The 16396-nt window shown below is 45.4% G+C and overlaps 9 non-coding genes across 9 annotated transcripts; all 9 read left to right on the plus strand.

Moving 5' to 3' along the window:
• The first annotated feature begins 353 nt into the window (after positions 1 to 353).
• Positions 354 to 425, plus strand: trnae-uuc (transfer RNA glutamic acid (anticodon UUC)). Its single transcript has one exon. It is a non-coding gene; the product is annotated as a tRNA-Glu (tRNA).
• A 1771-nt stretch (positions 426 to 2196) lies between these two features.
• On the plus strand, positions 2197 to 2268 carry trnae-uuc (transfer RNA glutamic acid (anticodon UUC)). The gene has a single exon. It is a non-coding gene; the product is annotated as a tRNA-Glu (tRNA).
• A 1771-nt stretch (positions 2269 to 4039) lies between these two features.
• Positions 4040 to 4111, plus strand: trnae-uuc (transfer RNA glutamic acid (anticodon UUC)). The gene has a single exon. It is a non-coding gene; the product is annotated as a tRNA-Glu (tRNA).
• Positions 4112 to 5882: 1771 nt separating this feature from the next.
• Positions 5883 to 5954, plus strand: trnae-uuc (transfer RNA glutamic acid (anticodon UUC)). Its single transcript has one exon. It is a non-coding gene; the product is annotated as a tRNA-Glu (tRNA).
• A 1772-nt stretch (positions 5955 to 7726) lies between these two features.
• On the plus strand, positions 7727 to 7798 carry trnae-uuc (transfer RNA glutamic acid (anticodon UUC)). Its single transcript has one exon. It is a non-coding gene; the product is annotated as a tRNA-Glu (tRNA).
• Positions 7799 to 9570: 1772 nt separating this feature from the next.
• On the plus strand, positions 9571 to 9642 carry trnae-uuc (transfer RNA glutamic acid (anticodon UUC)). The gene has a single exon. It is a non-coding gene; the product is annotated as a tRNA-Glu (tRNA).
• Positions 9643 to 11413: 1771 nt separating this feature from the next.
• Positions 11414 to 11485, plus strand: trnae-uuc (transfer RNA glutamic acid (anticodon UUC)). Its single transcript has one exon. It is a non-coding gene; the product is annotated as a tRNA-Glu (tRNA).
• A 1771-nt stretch (positions 11486 to 13256) lies between these two features.
• On the plus strand, positions 13257 to 13328 carry trnae-uuc (transfer RNA glutamic acid (anticodon UUC)). The gene has a single exon. It is a non-coding gene; the product is annotated as a tRNA-Glu (tRNA).
• Positions 13329 to 15100: 1772 nt separating this feature from the next.
• On the plus strand, positions 15101 to 15172 carry trnae-uuc (transfer RNA glutamic acid (anticodon UUC)). The gene has a single exon. It is a non-coding gene; the product is annotated as a tRNA-Glu (tRNA).
• Positions 15173 to 16396: the final 1224 nt, after the last annotated feature.

The raw sequence follows: 16396 nt of genomic DNA on the forward strand, positions 1-16396 counted from the left end.
GATGAACTGGAGACCTGTTCCCGTCAATGGTTAAAAGCAGAACAGAAAGACAGAACGGTTCTGTCGCCAGGAGATGAGCAAAAGGCTGCATTTCAGGACAAAAGCACCAAATGAAATCTTCACACGGTACCGAGAGTGAAAATTCCAGGAAAAAGGAGAGAATGAAATGGATTTCAGTGGATGCCTAGCCGCACTTAACGCTGTGATTGCGCGGACATGTCTTTGATGTTCTCCACAAAAACTGCCATTTGCTGCGAACAGTTTTCCCTGGCGCGAATGTGATGAGAATTTCAAAACAGCAAGGAGGAAAGACTGGGTTGGTCTGCTTGCTGGCACAGACGTTTGCAGCAGCTTCCCTGGTGGTCTAGTGGTTAGGATTCGGCGCTTTCACCGCCGCGGCCCGGGTTCGATTCCCGGTCAGGGAACATTGTATCTGCGGTGCTTCGAAATGCAATGTTGTTCCTGAACATGCTTGCAGCTCAACTCGCTGTTGTTGCCCCAATCATCAGCAGCGTGTGGTGATACAACAAAAACACTTCTGTTTTCAAGTCTGCACAAAATGACAAGATCTCGCTCAACAAGTGGAACTCCAATTTCTGATAGACAACGTACATTTTGCCAATCATGGCTATCTTTAGTCTTGCAGGTACGTATTTGCGCCACATCACTCGAGCTTGTCATCAATCAATGCATTGCCACTGCGGAAATATTCAGCATTTTAAACTTCGCAAAGAGTGCAAGACTGGAATCAGGGAATGCCTGGACCATGGGCACTGATAACTTATCCTTGAGCATTCATTTGGACAGGGCCCCTTCTACAGTGCACACTGACTCACTGCGTGTCAAAGTTTAGCGTTTAAAGGCGATTTCCAAGATCTGAATTTCCCGGCAGAGAATTCATGGAGTTTTTGATGTAACCGAGATTCACCATCACTAACGTTAAATCTCTCCTTTTCAATATCATTATACATTACATGAACACATCCGGAGCTCCGAGATGTGTTTGGGACCCATTGCCCCGAAATGATGACTGAGTGTGCGGGGCAATTCCTTCCGGGGTTTAAGTTTTCTTTCAAAAAGGTGTGAGAAAGTTTTGCTTCGTTTTCGGTCGGGCCGAAATAGTCCAGTTGGGAGAGCGTGAGACTGAAGATTTAAAGGTCACTGGTTCAATCCCGGGTTTCGGCAATATCTGGTGATTTTACGTTTCCTTCATTTTAAGGGGAGAAGCTGGTTTTAGATCGAGACAGTGGTTGAGGGCTGGGCTGTTCAGCGGTTGCGTGGTACTAATTTTCGACATGATTTTTTTTAGATTCAGCGCTCTTTTTCTGTTACGTTCTATTTATACTCTGCCCAGTTTTGTATATGGTACTGAAGTTTCATGTTCAGCCATGAACTCATTGAATGGCGGTGCAGGCTAGAAGAGCTGAATGGCCTGCTCCTGCACCTATTTTCTATGTTTCTAAGAGTGAACAATGTTTAAGCGATGCAATGTGTTCAATTCTTATGCAGTAACTCTATCACCCAGTGTGTGCCGGATACAAAATCATCTCAGGCTGTGCTTTCACGCAGCCGAAGGGTTTTTTTTGCCGGTTAAATCGGTCGTTTAGGGCGTGGTATTAATAAAGCCAAAAGCGCGGGCCCGATCCCCGTATGCGCCATCCCAATTTTTCATGATTTTTATTCGGTTTTTAGTAACTTTTACAATCAAATCTTCATAACGAAACAAATCCACACGGAATCCCAAGGGATGGGAACGATTTGGAATAACAGCCATTGCTTCTTTGCCGACGGTGTGCAGAGCACAACTTTCTGTTGATACGTGTTTCTTGCTTTGCGCATAACCGATGAACTGGAGACCTGTTCCCGTCAATGGTTAAAAGCAGAACAGAAAGACAGAACGGTTCTGTCGCCAGGAGATGAGCAAAAGGCTGCATTTCAGGACAAAAGCACCAAATGAAATCTTCACACGGTACCGAGAGTGAAAATTCCAGGAAAAAGGAGAGAATGAAATGGATTTCAGTGGATGCCTAGCCGCACTTAACGCTGTGATTGCGCGGACATGTCTTTGATGTTCTCCACAAAAACTGCCATTTGCTGCGAACAGTTTTCCCTGGCGCGAATGTGATGAGAATTTCAAAACAGCAAGGAGGAAAGACTGGGTTGGTCTGCTTGCTGGCACAGACGTTTGCAGCAGCTTCCCTGGTGGTCTAGTGGTTAGGATTCGGCGCTTTCACCGCCGCGGCCCGGGTTCGATTCCCGGTCAGGGAACATTGTATCTGCGGTGCTTCGAAATGCAATGTTGTTCCTGAACATGCTTGCAGCTCAACTCGCTGTTGTTGCCCCAATCATCAGCAGCGTGTGGTGATACAACAAAAACACTTCTGTTTTCAAGTCTGCACAAAATGACAAGATCTCGCTCAACAAGTGGAACTCCAATTGCTGATAGACAACGTACATTTTGCCAATCATGGCTATCTTTAGTCTTGCAGGTACGTATTTGCGCCACATCACTCGAGCTTGTCATCAATCAATGCATTGCCACTGCGGAAATATTCAGCATTTTAAACTTCGCAAAGAGTGCAAGACTGGAATCAGGGAATGCCTGGACCATGGGCACTGATAACTTATCCTTGAGCATTCATTTGGACAGGGCCCCTTCTACAGTGCACACTGGCTCACTGCGTGTCAAAGTTTAGCGTTTAAAGGCGATTTCCAAGATCTGAATTTCCCGGCAGAGAATTCATGGAGTTTTTGATGTAACCGAGATTCACCATCACTAACGTTAAATCTCTCCTTTTCAATATCATTATACATTACATGAACACATCCGGAGCTCCGAGATGTGTTTGGGACCCATTGCCCCGAAATGAGGACTGAGTGTGCGGGGCAATTCCTTCCGGGGTTTAAGTTTTCTTTCAAAAAGGTGTGAGAAAGTTTTGCTTCGTTTTCGGTCGGGCCGAAATAGTCCAGTTGGGAGAGCGTGAGACTGAAGATTTAAAGGTCACTGGTTCAATCCCGGGTTTCGGCAATATCTGGTGATTTTACGTTTCCTTCATTTTAAGGGGAGAAGCTGGTTTTAGATCGAGACAGTGGTTGAGGGCTGGGCTGTTCAGCGGTTGCGTGGTACTAATTTTCGACATGATTTTTTTTAGATTCAGCGCTCTTTTTCTGTTACGTTCTATTTATACTCTGCCCAGTTTTGTATATGGTACTGAAGTTTCATGTTCAGCCATGAACTCATTGAATGGCGGTGCAGGCTAGAAGAGCTGAATGGCCTGCTCCTGCACCTATTTTCTATGTTTCTAAGAGTGAACAATGTTTAAGCGATGCAATGTGTTCAATTCTTATGCAGTAACTCTATCACCCAGTGTGTGCCGGATACAAAATCATCTCAGGCTGTGCTTTCACGCAGCCGAAGGGTTTTTTTTGCCGGTTAAATCGGTCGTTTAGGGCGTGGTATTAATAAAGCCAAAAGCGCGGGCCCGATCCCCGTATGCGCCATCCCAATTTTTCATGATTTTTATTCGGTTTTTAGTAACTTTTACAATCAAATCTTCATAACGAAACAAATCCACACGGAATCCCAAGGGATGGGAACGATTTGGAATAACAGCCATTGCTTCTTTGCCGACGGTGTGCAGAGCACAACTTTCTGTTGATACGTGTTTCTTGCTTTGCGCATAACCGATGAACTGGAGACCTGTTCCCGTCAATGGTTAAAAGCAGAACAGAAAGACAGAACGGTTCTGTCGCCAGGAGATGAGCAAAAGGCTGCATTTCAGGACAAAAGCACCAAATGAAATCTTCACACGGTACCGAGAGTGAAAATTCCAGGAAAAAGGAGAGAATGAAATGGATTTCAGTGGATGCCTAGCCGCACTTAACGCTGTGATTGCGCGGACATGTCTTTGATGTTCTCCACAAAAACTGCCATTTGCTGCGAACAGTTTTCCCTGGCGCGAATGTGATGAGAATTTCAAAACAGCAAGGAGGAAAGACTGGGTTGGTCTGCTTGCTGGCACAGACGTTTGCAGCAGCTTCCCTGGTGGTCTAGTGGTTAGGATTCGGCGCTTTCACCGCCGCGGCCCGGGTTCGATTCCCGGTCAGGGAACATTGTATCTGCGGTGCTTCGAAATGCAATGTTGTTCCTGAACATGCTTGCAGCTCAACTCGCTGTTGTTGCCCCAATCATCAGCAGCGTGTGGTGATACAACAAAAACACTTCTGTTTTCAAGTCTGCACAAAATGACAAGATCTCGCTCAACAAGTGGAACTCCAATTGCTGATAGACAACGTACATTTTGCCAATCATGGCTATCTTTAGTCTTGCAGGTACGTATTTGCGCCACATCACTCGAGCTTGTCATCAATCAATGCATTGCCACTGCGGAAATATTCAGCATTTTAAACTTCGCAAAGAGTGCAAGACTGGAATCAGGGAATGCCTGGACCATGGGCACTGATAACTTATCCTTGAGCATTCATTTGGACAGGGCCCCTTCTACAGTGCACACTGGCTCACTGCGTGTCAAAGTTTAGCGTTTAAAGGCGATTTCCAAGATCTGAATTTCCCGGCAGAGAATTCATGGAGTTTTTGATGTAACCGAGATTCACCATCACTAACGTTAAATCTCTCCTTTTCAATATCATTATACATTACATGAACACATCCGGAGCTCCGAGATGTGTTTGGGACCCATTGCCCCGAAATGAGGACTGAGTGTGCGGGGCAATTCCTTCCGGGGTTTAAGTTTTCTTTCAAAAAGGTGTGAGAAAGTTTTGCTTCGTTTTCGGTCGGGCCGAAATAGTCCAGTTGGGAGAGCGTGAGACTGAAGATTTAAAGGTCACTGGTTCAATCCCGGGTTTCGGCAATATCTGGTGATTTTACGTTTCCTTCATTTTAAGGGGAGAAGCTGGTTTTAGATCGAGACAGTGGTTGAGGGCTGGGCTGTTCAGCGGTTGCGTGGTACTAATTTTCGACGTGATTTTTTTTAGATTCAGCGCTCTTTTTCTGTTACGTTCTATTTATACTCTGCCCAGTTTTGTATATGGTACTGAAGTTTCATGTTCAGCCATGAACTCATTGAATGGCGGTGCAGGCTAGAAGAGCTGAATGGCCTGCTCCTGCACCTATTTTCTATGTTTCTAAGAGTGAACAATGTTTAAGCGATGCAATGTGTTCAATTCTTATGCAGTAACTCTATCACCCAGTGTGTGCCGGATACAAAATCATCTCAGGCTGTGCTTTCACGCAGCCGAAGGGTTTTTTTTGCCGGTTAAATCGGTCGTTTAGGGCGTGGTATTAATAAAGCCAAAAGCGCGGGCCCGATCCCCGTATGCGCCATCCCAATTTTTCATGATTTTTATTCGGTTTTTAGTAACTTTTACAATCAAATCTTCATAACGAAACAAATCCACACGGAATCCCAAGGGATGGGAACGATTTGGAATAACAGCCATTGCTTCTTTGCCGACGGTGTGCAGAGCACAACTTTCTGTTGATACGTGTTTCTTGCTTTGCGCATAACCGATGAACTGGAGACCTGTTCCCGTCAATGGTTAAAAGCAGAACAGAAAGACAGAACGGTTCTGTCGCCAGGAGATGAGCAAAAGGCTGCATTTCAGGACAAAAGCACCAAATGAAATCTTCACACGGTACCGAGAGTGAAAATTCCCGGAAAAAGGAGAGAATGAAATGGATTTCAGTGGATGCCTAGCCGCACTTAACGCTGTGATTGCGCGGACATGTCTTTGATGTTCTCCACAAAAACTGCCATTTGCTGCGAACAGTTTTCCCTGGCGCGAATGTGATGAGAATTTCAAAACAGCAAGGAGGAAAGACTGGGTTGGTCTGCTTGCTGGCACAGACGTTTGCAGCAGCTTCCCTGGTGGTCTAGTGGTTAGGATTCGGCGCTTTCACCGCCGCGGCCCGGGTTCGATTCCCGGTCAGGGAACATTGTATCTGCGGTGCTTCGAAATGCAATGTTGTTCCTGAACACGCTTGCAGCTCAACTCGCTGTTGTTGCCCCAATCATCAGCAGCGTGTGGTGATGCAACAAAAACACTTCTGTTTTCAAGTCTGCACAAAATGACAAGATCTCGCTCAACAAGTGGAACTCCAATTGCTGATAGACAACGTACATTTTGCCAATCATGGCTATCTTTAGTCTTCCAGGTACGTATTTGCGCCACATCACTCGAGCTTGTCATCAATCAATGCATTGCTACTGCGGAAATATTCAGCATTTTAAACTTCGCAAAGAGTGCAAGACTGGAATCAGGGAATGCCTGGACCATGGGCACTGATAACTTATCCTTGAGCATTCATTTGGACAGGGCCCCTTCTACAGTGCACACTGACTCACTGCGTGTCAAAGTTTAGCGTTTAAAGGCGATTTCCAAGATCTGAATTTCCCGGCAGAGAATTCATGGAGTTTTTGATGTAACCGAGATTCACCATCACTAACGTTAAATCTCTCCTTTTCAATATCATTATACATTACATGAACACATCCGGAGCTCCGAGATGTGTTTGGGACCCATTGCCCCGAAATGATGACTGAGTGTGCGGGGCAATTCCTTCCGGGGTTTAAGTTTTCTTTCAAAAAGGTGTGAGAAAGTTTTGCTTCGTTTTCTGTCGGGCCGAAATAGTCCAGTTGGGAGAGCGTGAGACTGAAGATTTAAAGGTCACTGGTTCAATCCCGGGTTTCGGCAATATCTGGTGATTTTACGTTTCCTTCATTTTAAGGGGAGAAGCTGGTTTTAGATCGAGACAGTGGTTGAGGGCTGGGCTGTTCAGCGGTTGCGTGGTACTAATTTTCGACATGATTTTTTTTAGATTCAGCGCTCTTTTTCTGTTACGTTCTATTTATACTCTGCCCAGTTTTGTATATGGTACTGAAGTTTCATGTGCAGCCTTGAACTCATTGAATGGCGGTGCAGGCTAGAAGAGCTGAATGGCCTGCTCCTGCACCTATTTTCTATCTTTCTAAGAGTGAACAATGTTTAAGCGATGCAATGTGTTCAATTCTTATGCAGTAACTCTATCACCCAGTGTGTGCCGGATACAAAATCATTTCAGGCTGTGCTTTCACGCAGCCCAAGGGCATTTTGTTGCCGGTTAAATCGGTCGTTTAGGGCGTGGTATTAATAAAGCCAAAAGCGCGGGCCCGATCCCCGGATGCGCCATCCCAATTTTTCATGATTTTTATTCGGTTTTTAGTAACTTTTACAATCAAATCTTCATAACGAAACAAATCCACACGGAATCCCAAGGGATGGGAACGATTTGGAATAACAGCCATTGCTTCTTTGCCGACGGTGTGCAGAGCACAACTTTCTGTTGATACGTGTTTCTTGCTTTGCGCATAACCGATGAACTGGAGACCTGTTCCCGTCAATGGTTAAAAGCAGAACAGAAAGACAGAACGGTTCTGTCGCCAGGAGATGAGCAAAAGGCTGCATTTCAGGACAAAAGCACCAAATGAAATCTTCACACGGTACCGAGAGTGAAAATTCCCGGAAAAAGGAGAGAATGAAATGGATTTCAGTGGATGCCTAGCCGCACTTAACGCTGTGATTGCGCGGACATGTCTTTGATGTTCTCCACAAAAACTGCCATTTGCTGCGAACAGTTTTCCCTGGCGCGAATGTGATGAGAATTTCTAAACAGCAAGGAGGAAAGACTGGGTTGGTCTGCTTGCTGGCACAAACGTTTGCAGCAGCTTCCCTGGTGGTCTAGTGGTTAGGATTCGGCGCTTTCACCGCCGCGGCCCGGGTTCGATTCCCGGTCAGGGAACATTGTATCTGCGGTGCTTCGAAATGCAATGTTGTTCCTGAACATGCTTGCAGCTCAACTCGCTGTTGTTGCCCCAATCATCAGCAGCGTGTGGTGATACAACAAAAACACTTCTGTTTTCAAGTCTGCACAAAATGACAAGATCTCGCTCAACACGTGGAACTCCAATTGCTGATAGACAACGTACATTTTGCCAATCATGGCTATCTTTAGTCTTCCAGGTACGTATTTGCGCCACATCACTCGAGCTTGTCATCAATCAATGCATTGCCACTGCGGAAATATTCAGCATTTTAAACTTCGCAAAGAGTGCAAGACTGGAATCAGGGAATGCCTGGACCATGGGCACTGATAACTTATCCTTGAGCATTCATTTGGACAGGGCCCCTTCTACAGTGCACACTGGCTCACTGCGTGTCAAAGTTTAGCGTTTAAAGGCGATTTCCAAGATCTGAATTTCCCGGCAGAGAATTCATGGAGTTTTTGATGTAACCGAGATTCACCATCACTAACGTTAAATCTCTCCTTTTCAATATCATTATACATTACATGAACACATCCGGACCTCCGAGATGTGTTTGGGACCCATTGCCCCGAAATGAGGACTGGGTGTGCGGGGCAATTCCTTCCGGGGTTTAAGTTTTCTTTCAAAAAGGTGTGAGAAAGTTTTGCTTCGTTTTCTGTCGGGCCGAAATAGTCCAGTTGGGAGAGCGTGAGACTGAAGATTTAAAGGTCACTGGTTCAATCCCGGGTTTCGGCAATATCTGGTGATTTTACGTTTCCTTCATTTTAAGGGGAGAAGCTGGTTTTAGATCGAGACAGTGGTTGAGGGCTGGGCTGTTCAGCGGTTGCGTGGTACTAATTTTCGACATGATTTTTTTTATATTCAGCGCTCTTTTTCTGTTACGTTCTATTTATACTCTGCCCAGTTTTGTATATGGTACTGAAGTTTCATGTTCAGCCATGAACTCATTGAATGGCGGTGCAGGCTAGAAGAGCTGAATGGCCTGCTCCTGCACCTATTTTCTATGTTTCTAAGAGTGAACAATGTTTAAGCGATGCAATGTGTTCAATTCTTATGCAGTAACTCTATCACCCAGTGTGTGCCGGATACAAAATCATCTCAGGCTGTGCTTTCACGCAGCCCAAGGGCATTTTGTTGCCGGTTAAATCGGTCGTTTAGGGCGTGGTATTAATAAAGCCAAAAGCGCGGGCCCGATCCCCGTATGCGCCATCCCAATTTTTCATGATTTTTATTCGGTTTTTAGTAACTTTTACAATCAAATCTTCATAACGAAACAAATCCACACGGAATCCCAAGGGATGGGAACGATTTGGAATAACAGCCATTGCTTCTTTGCCGACGGTTTGCAGAGCACAACTTTCTGTTGATACGTGCTTCTTGCTTTGCGCATAACCGATGAACTGGAGACCTGTTCCCGTCAATGGTTAAAAGCAGAACAGAAAGACAGAACGGTTCTGTCGCCAGGAGATGAGCAAAAGGCTGCATTTCAGGACAAAAGCACCAAATGAAATCTTCACACGGTACCGAGAGTGAAAATTCCAGGAAAAAGGAGAGAATTAAATGGATTTCAGTGGATGCCTAGCCGCACTTAACGCTGTGATTGCGCGGACATGTCTTTGATGTTCTCCACAAAAACTGCCATTTGCTGCGAACAGTTTTCCCTGGCGCGAATGTGATGAGAATTTCAAAACAGCAAGGAGGAAAGACTGGGTTGGTCTGCTTGCTGGCACAGACGTTTGCAGCAGCTTCCCTGGTGGTCTAGTGGTTAGGATTCGGCGCTTTCACCGCCGCGGCCCGGGTTCGATTCCCGGTCAGGGAACATTGTATCTGCGGTGCTTCGAAATGCAATGTTGTTCCTGAACATGCTTGCAGCTCAACTCGCTGTTGTTGCCCCAATCATCAGCAGCGTGTGGTGATACAACAAAAACACTTCTGTTTTCAAGTCTGCACAAAATGACAAGATCTCGCTCAACAAGTGGAACTCCAATTGCTGATAGACAACGTACATTTTGCCAATCATGGCTATCTTTAGTCTTGCAGGTACGTATTTGCGCCACATCACTCGAGCTTGTCATCAATCAATGCATTGCCACTGCGGAAATATTCAGCATTTTAAACTTCGCAAAGAGTGCAAGACTGGAATCAGGGAATGCCTGGACCATGGGCACTGATAACTTATCCTTGAGCATTCATTTGGACAGGGCCCCTTCTACAGTGCACACTGGCTCACTGCGTGTCAAAGTTTAGCGTTTAAAGGCGATTTCCAAGATCTGAATTTCCCGGCAGAGAATTCATGGAGTTTTTGATGTAACCGAGATTCACCATCACTAACGTTAAATCTCTCCTTTTCAATATCATTATACATTACATGAACACATCCGGAGCTCCGAGATGTGTTTGGGACCCATTGCCCCGAAATGAGGACTGAGTGTGCGGGGCAATTCCTTCCGGGGTTTAAGTTTTCTTTCAAAAAGGTGTGAGAAAGTTTTGCTTCGTTTTCGGTCGGGCCGAAATAGTCCAGTTGGGAGAGCGTGAGACTGAAGATTTAAAGGTCACTGGTTCAATCCCGGGTTTCGGCAATATCTGGTGATTTTACGTTTCCTTCATTTTAAGGGGAGAAGCTGGTTTTAGATCGAGACAGTGGTTGAGGGCTGGGCTGTTCAGCGGTTGCGTGGTACTAATTTTCGACATGATTTTTTTTAGATTCAGCGCTCTTTTTCTGTTACGTTCTATTTATACTCTGCCCAGTTTTGTATATGGTACTGAAGTTTCATGTTCAGCCATGAACTCATTGAATGGCGGTGCAGGCTAGAAGAGCTGAATGGCCTGCTCCTGTACCTATTTTCTATGTTTCTAAGAGTGAACAATGTTTAAGCGATGCAATGTTTTCCATTCTTATGCAGTAACTCTATCACCCAGTGTGTGCCGGATACAAAATCATCTCAGGCTGTGCTTTCACGCAGCCGAAGGGTTTTTTTTGCCGGTTAAATCGGTCGTTTAGGGCGTGGTATTAATAAAGCCAAAAGCGCGGGCCCGATCCCCGTATGCGCCATCCCAATTTTTCATGATTTTTATTCGGTTTTTAGTAACTTTTACAATCAAATCTTCATAACGAAACAAATCCACACGGAATCCCAAGGGATGGGAACGATTTGGAATAACAGCCATTGCTTCTTTGCCGACGGTGTGCAGAGCACAACTTTCTGTTGATACGTGTTTCTTGCTTTGCGCATAACCGATGAACTGGAGACCTGTTCCCGTCAATGGTTAAAAGCAGAACAGAAAGACAGAACGGTTCTGTCGCCAGGAGATGAGCAAAAGGCTGCATTTCAGGACAAAAGCACCAAATGAAATCTTCACACGGTACCGAGAGTGAAAATTCCAGGAAAAAGGAGAGAATGAAATGGATTTCAGTGGATGCCTAGCCGCACTTAACGCTGTGATTGCGCGGACATGTCTTTGATGTTCTCCACAAAAACTGCCATTTGCTGCGAACAGTTTTCCCTGGCGCGAATGTGATGAGAATTTCAAAACAGCAAGGAGGAAAGACTGGGTTGGTCTGCTTGCTGGCACAGACGTTTGCAGCAGCTTCCCTGGTGGTCTAGTGGTTAGGATTCGGCGCTTTCACCGCCGCGGCCCGGGTTCGATTCCCGGTCAGGGAACATTGTATCTGCGGTGCTTCGAAATGCAATGTTGTTCCTGAACATGCTTGCAGCTCAACTCGCTGTTGTTGCCCCAATCATCAGCAGCGTGTGGTGATACAACAAAAACACTTCTGTTTTCAAGTCTGCACAAAATGACAAGATCTCGCTCAACAAGTGGAACTCCAATTGCTGATAGACAACGTACATTTTGCCAATCATGGCTATCTTTAGTCTTGCAGGTACGTATTTGCGCCACATCACTCGAGCTTGTCATCAATCAATGCATTGCCACTGCGGAAATATTCAGCATTTTAAACTTCGCAAAGAGTGCAAGACTGGAATCAGGGAATGCCTGGACCATGGGCACTGATAACTTATCCTTGAGCATTCATTTGGACAGGGCCCCTTCTACAGTGCACACTGGCTCACTGCGTGTCAAAGTTTAGCGTTTAAAGGCGATTTCCAAGATCTGAATTTCCCGGCAGAGAATTCATGGAGTTTTTGATGTAACCGAGATTCACCATCACTAACGTTAAATCTCTCCTTTTCAATATCATTATACATTACATGAACACATCCGGAGCTCCGAGATGTGTTTGGGACCCATTGCCCCGAAATGAGGACTGAGTGTGCGGGGCAATTCCTTCCGGGGTTTAAGTTTTCTTTCAAAAAGGTGTGAGAAAGTTTTGCTTCGTTTTCGGTCGGGCCGAAATAGTCCAGTTGGGAGAGCGTGAGACTGAAGATTTAAAGGTCACTGGTTCAATCCCGGGTTTCGGCAATATCTGGTGATTTTACGTTTCCTTCATTTTAAGGGGAGAAGCTGGTTTTAGATCGAGACAGTGGTTGAGGGCTGGGCTGTTCAGCGGTTGCGTGGTACTAATTTTCGACATGATTTTTTTTAGATTCAGCGCTCTTTTTCTGTTACGTTCTATTTATACTCTGCCCAGTTTTGTATATGGTACTGAAGTTTCATGTTCAGCCATGAACTCATTGAATGGCGGTGCAGGCTAGAAGAGCTGAATGGCCTGCTCCTGCACCTATTTTCTATGTTTCTAAGAGTGAACAATGTTTAAGCGATGCAATGTGTTCAATTCTTATGCAGTAACTCTATCACCCAGTGTGTGCCGGATACAAAATCATCTCAGGCTGTGCTTTCACGCAGCCGAAGGGTTTTTTTTGCCGGTTAAATCGGTCGTTTAGGGCGTGGTATTAATAAAGCCAAAAGCGCGGGCCCGATCCCCGTATGCGCCATCCCAATTTTTCATGATTTTTATTCGGTTTTTAGTAACTTTTACAATCAAATCTTCATAACGAAACAAATCCACACGGAATCCCAAGGGATGGGAACGATTTGGAATAACAGCCATTGCTTCTTTGCCGACGGTGTGCAGAGCACAACTTTCTGTTGATACGTGTTTCTTGCTTTGCGCATAACCGATGAACTGGAGACCTGTTCCCGTCAATGGTTAAAAGCAGAACAGAAAGACAGAACGGTTCTGTCGCCAGGAGATGAGCAAAAGGCTGCATTTCAGGACAAAAGCACCAAATGAAATCTTCACACGGTACCGAGAGTGAAAATTCCAGGAAAAAGGAGAGAATGAAATGGATTTCAGTGGATGCCTAGCCGCACTTAACGCTGTGATTGCGCGGACATGTCTTTGATGTTCTCCACAAAAACTGCCATTTGCTACGAACAGTTTTCCCTGGCGCGAATGTGATGAGAATTTCAAAACAGCAAGGAGGAAAGACTGGGTTGGTCTGCTTGCTGGCACAGACGTTTGCAGCAGCTTCCCTGGTGGTCTAGTGGTTAGGATTCGGCGCTTTCACCGCCGCGGCCCGGGTTCGATTCCCGGTCAGGGAACATTGTATCTGCGGTGCTTCGAAATGCAATGTTGTTCCTGAACATGCTTGCAGCTCAACTCGCTGTTGTTGCCCCAATCATCAGCAGCGTGTGGTGATACAACAAAAACACTTCTGTTTTCAAGTCTGCACAAAATGACAAGATCTCGCTCAACAAGTGGAACTCCAATTGCTGATAGACAACGTACATTTTGCCAATCATGGCTATCTTTAGTCTTCCAGGTACGTATTTGCGCCACATCACTCGAGCTTGTCATCAATCAATGCATTGCTACTGCGGAAATATTCAGCATTTTAAACTTCGCAAAGAGTGCAAGACTGGAATCAGGGAATGCCTGGACCATGGGCACTGATAACTTATCCTTGAGCATTCATTTGGACAGGGCCCCTTCTACAGTGCACACTGACTCACTGCGTGTCAAAGTTTAGCGTTTAAAGGCGATTTCCAAGATCTGAATTTCCCGGCAGAGAATTCATGGAGTTTTTGATGTAACCGAGATTCACCATCACTAACGTTAAATCTCTCCTTTTCAATATCATTATACATTACATGAACACATCCGGAGCTCCGAGATGTGTTTGGGACCCATTGCCCCGAAATGATGACTGAGTGTGCGGGGCAATTCCTTCCGGGGTTTAAGTTTTCTTTCAAAAAGGTGTGAGAAAGTTTTGCTTCGTTTTCTGTCGGGCCGAAATAGTCCAGTTGGGAGAGCGTGAGACTGAAGATTTAAAGGTCACTGGTTCAATCCCGGGTTTCGGCAATATCTGGTGATTTTACGTTTCCTTCATTTTAAGGGGAGAAGCTGGTTTTAGATCGAGACAGTGGTTGAGGGCTGGGCTGTTCAGCGGTTGCGTGGTACTAATTTTCGACATGATTTTTTTTAGATTCAGCGCTCTTTTTCTGTTACGTTCTATTTATACTCTGCCCAGTTTTGTATATGGTACTGAAGTTTCATGTGCAGCCTTGAACTCATTGAATGGCGGTGCAGGCTAGAAGAGCTGAATGGCCTGCTCCTGCACCTATTTTCTATGTTTCTAAGAGTGAACAATGTTTAAGCGATGCAATGTGTTCAATTCTTATGCAGTAACTCTATCACCCAGTGTGTGCCGGATACAAAATCATCTCAGGCTGTGCTTTCACGCAGCCCAAGGGCATTTTGTTGCCGGTTAAATCGGTCGTTTAGGGCGTGGTATTAATAAAGCCAAAAGCGCGGGCCCGATCCCCGTATGCGCCATCCCAATTTTTCATGATTTTTATTCGGTTTTTAGTAACTTTTACAATCAAATCTTCATAACGAAACAAATCCACACGGAATCCCAAGGGATGGGAACGATTTGGAATAACAGCCATTGCTTCTTTGCCGACGGTGTGCAGAGCACAACTTTCTGTTGATACGTGTTTCTTGCTTTGCGCATAACCGATGAACTGGAGACCTGTTCCCGTCAATGGTTAAAAGCAGAACAGAAAGACAGAACGGTTCTGTCGCCAGGAGATGAGCAAAAGGCTGCATTTCAGGACAAAAGCACCAAATGAAATCTTCACACGGTACCGAGAGTGAAAATTCCAGGAAAAAGGAGAGAATGAAATGGATTTCAGTGGATGCCTAGCCGCACTTAACGCTGTGATTGCGCGGACATGTCTTTGATGTTCTCCACAAAAACTGCCATTTGCTACGAACAGTTTTCCCTGGCGCGAATGTGATGAGAATTTCAAAACAGCAAGGAGGAAAGACTGGGTTGGTCTGCTTGCTGGCACAGACGTTTGCAGCAGCTTCCCTGGTGGTCTAGTGGTTAGGATTCGGCGCTTTCACCGCCGCGGCCCGGGTTCGATTCCCGGTCAGGGAACATTGTATCTGCGGTGCTTCGAAATGCAATGTTGTTCCTGAACATGCTTGCAGCTCAACTCGCTGTTGTTGCCCCAATCATCAGCAGCGTGTGGTGATACAACAAAAACACTTCTGTTTTCAAGTCTGCACAAAATGACAAGATCTCGCTCAACAAGTGGAACTCCAATTGCTGATAGACAACGTACATTTTGCCAATCATGGCTATCTTTAGTCTTCCAGGTACGTATTTGCGCCACATCACTCGAGCTTGTCATCAATCAATGCATTGCTACTGCGGAAATATTCAGCATTTTAAACTTCGCAAAGAGTGCAAGACTGGAATCAGGGAATGCCTGGACCATGGGCACTGATAACTTATCCTTGAGCATTCATTTGGACAGGGCCCCTTCTACAGTGCACACTGACTCACTGCGTGTCAAAGTTTAGCGTTTAAAGGCGATTTCCAAGATCTGAATTTCCCGGCAGAGAATTCATGGAGTTTTTGATGTAACCGAGATTCACCATCACTAACGTTAAATCTCTCCTTTTCAATATCATTATACATTACATGAACACATCCGGAGCTCCGAGATGTGTTTGGGACCCATTGCCCCGAAATGATGACTGAGTGTGCGGGGCAATTCCTTCCGGGGTTTAAGTTTTCTTTCAAAAAGGTGTGAGAAAGTTTTGCTTCGTTTTCTGTCGGGCCGAAATAGTCCAGTTGGGAGAGCGTGAGACTGAAGATTTAAAGGTCACTGGTTCAATCCCGGGTTTCGGCAATATCTGGTGATTTTACGTTTCCTTCATTTTAAGGGGAGAAGCTGGTTTTAGATCGAGACAGTGGTTGAGGGCTGGGCTGTTCAGCGGTTGCGTGGTACTAATTTTCGACATGATTTTTTTTAGATTCAGCGCTCTTTTTCTGTTACGTTCTATTTATACTCTGCCCAGTTTTGTATATGGTACTGAAGTTTCATGTGCAGCCTTGAACTCATTGAATGGCGGTGCAGGCTAGAAGAGCTGAATGGCCTGCTCCTGCACCTATTTTCTATGTTTCTAAGAGTGAACAATGTTTAAGCGATGCAATGTGTTCAATTCTTATGCAGTAACTCTATCACCCAGTGTGTGCCGGATACAAAATCATCTCAGGCTGTGCTTTCACGCAGCCCAAGGGCATTTTGTTGCCGGTTAAATCGGTCGTTTAGGGCGTGGTATTAATAAAGCCAAAAGCGCGGGCCCGATCCCC

Source organism: Pristiophorus japonicus, unplaced genomic scaffold (genome assembly GCF_044704955.1).
Source record: "Pristiophorus japonicus isolate sPriJap1 unplaced genomic scaffold, sPriJap1.hap1 HAP1_SCAFFOLD_282, whole genome shotgun sequence".
NCBI classification, from domain to species: Eukaryota; Metazoa; Chordata; class Chondrichthyes; family Pristiophoridae; genus Pristiophorus; species Pristiophorus japonicus.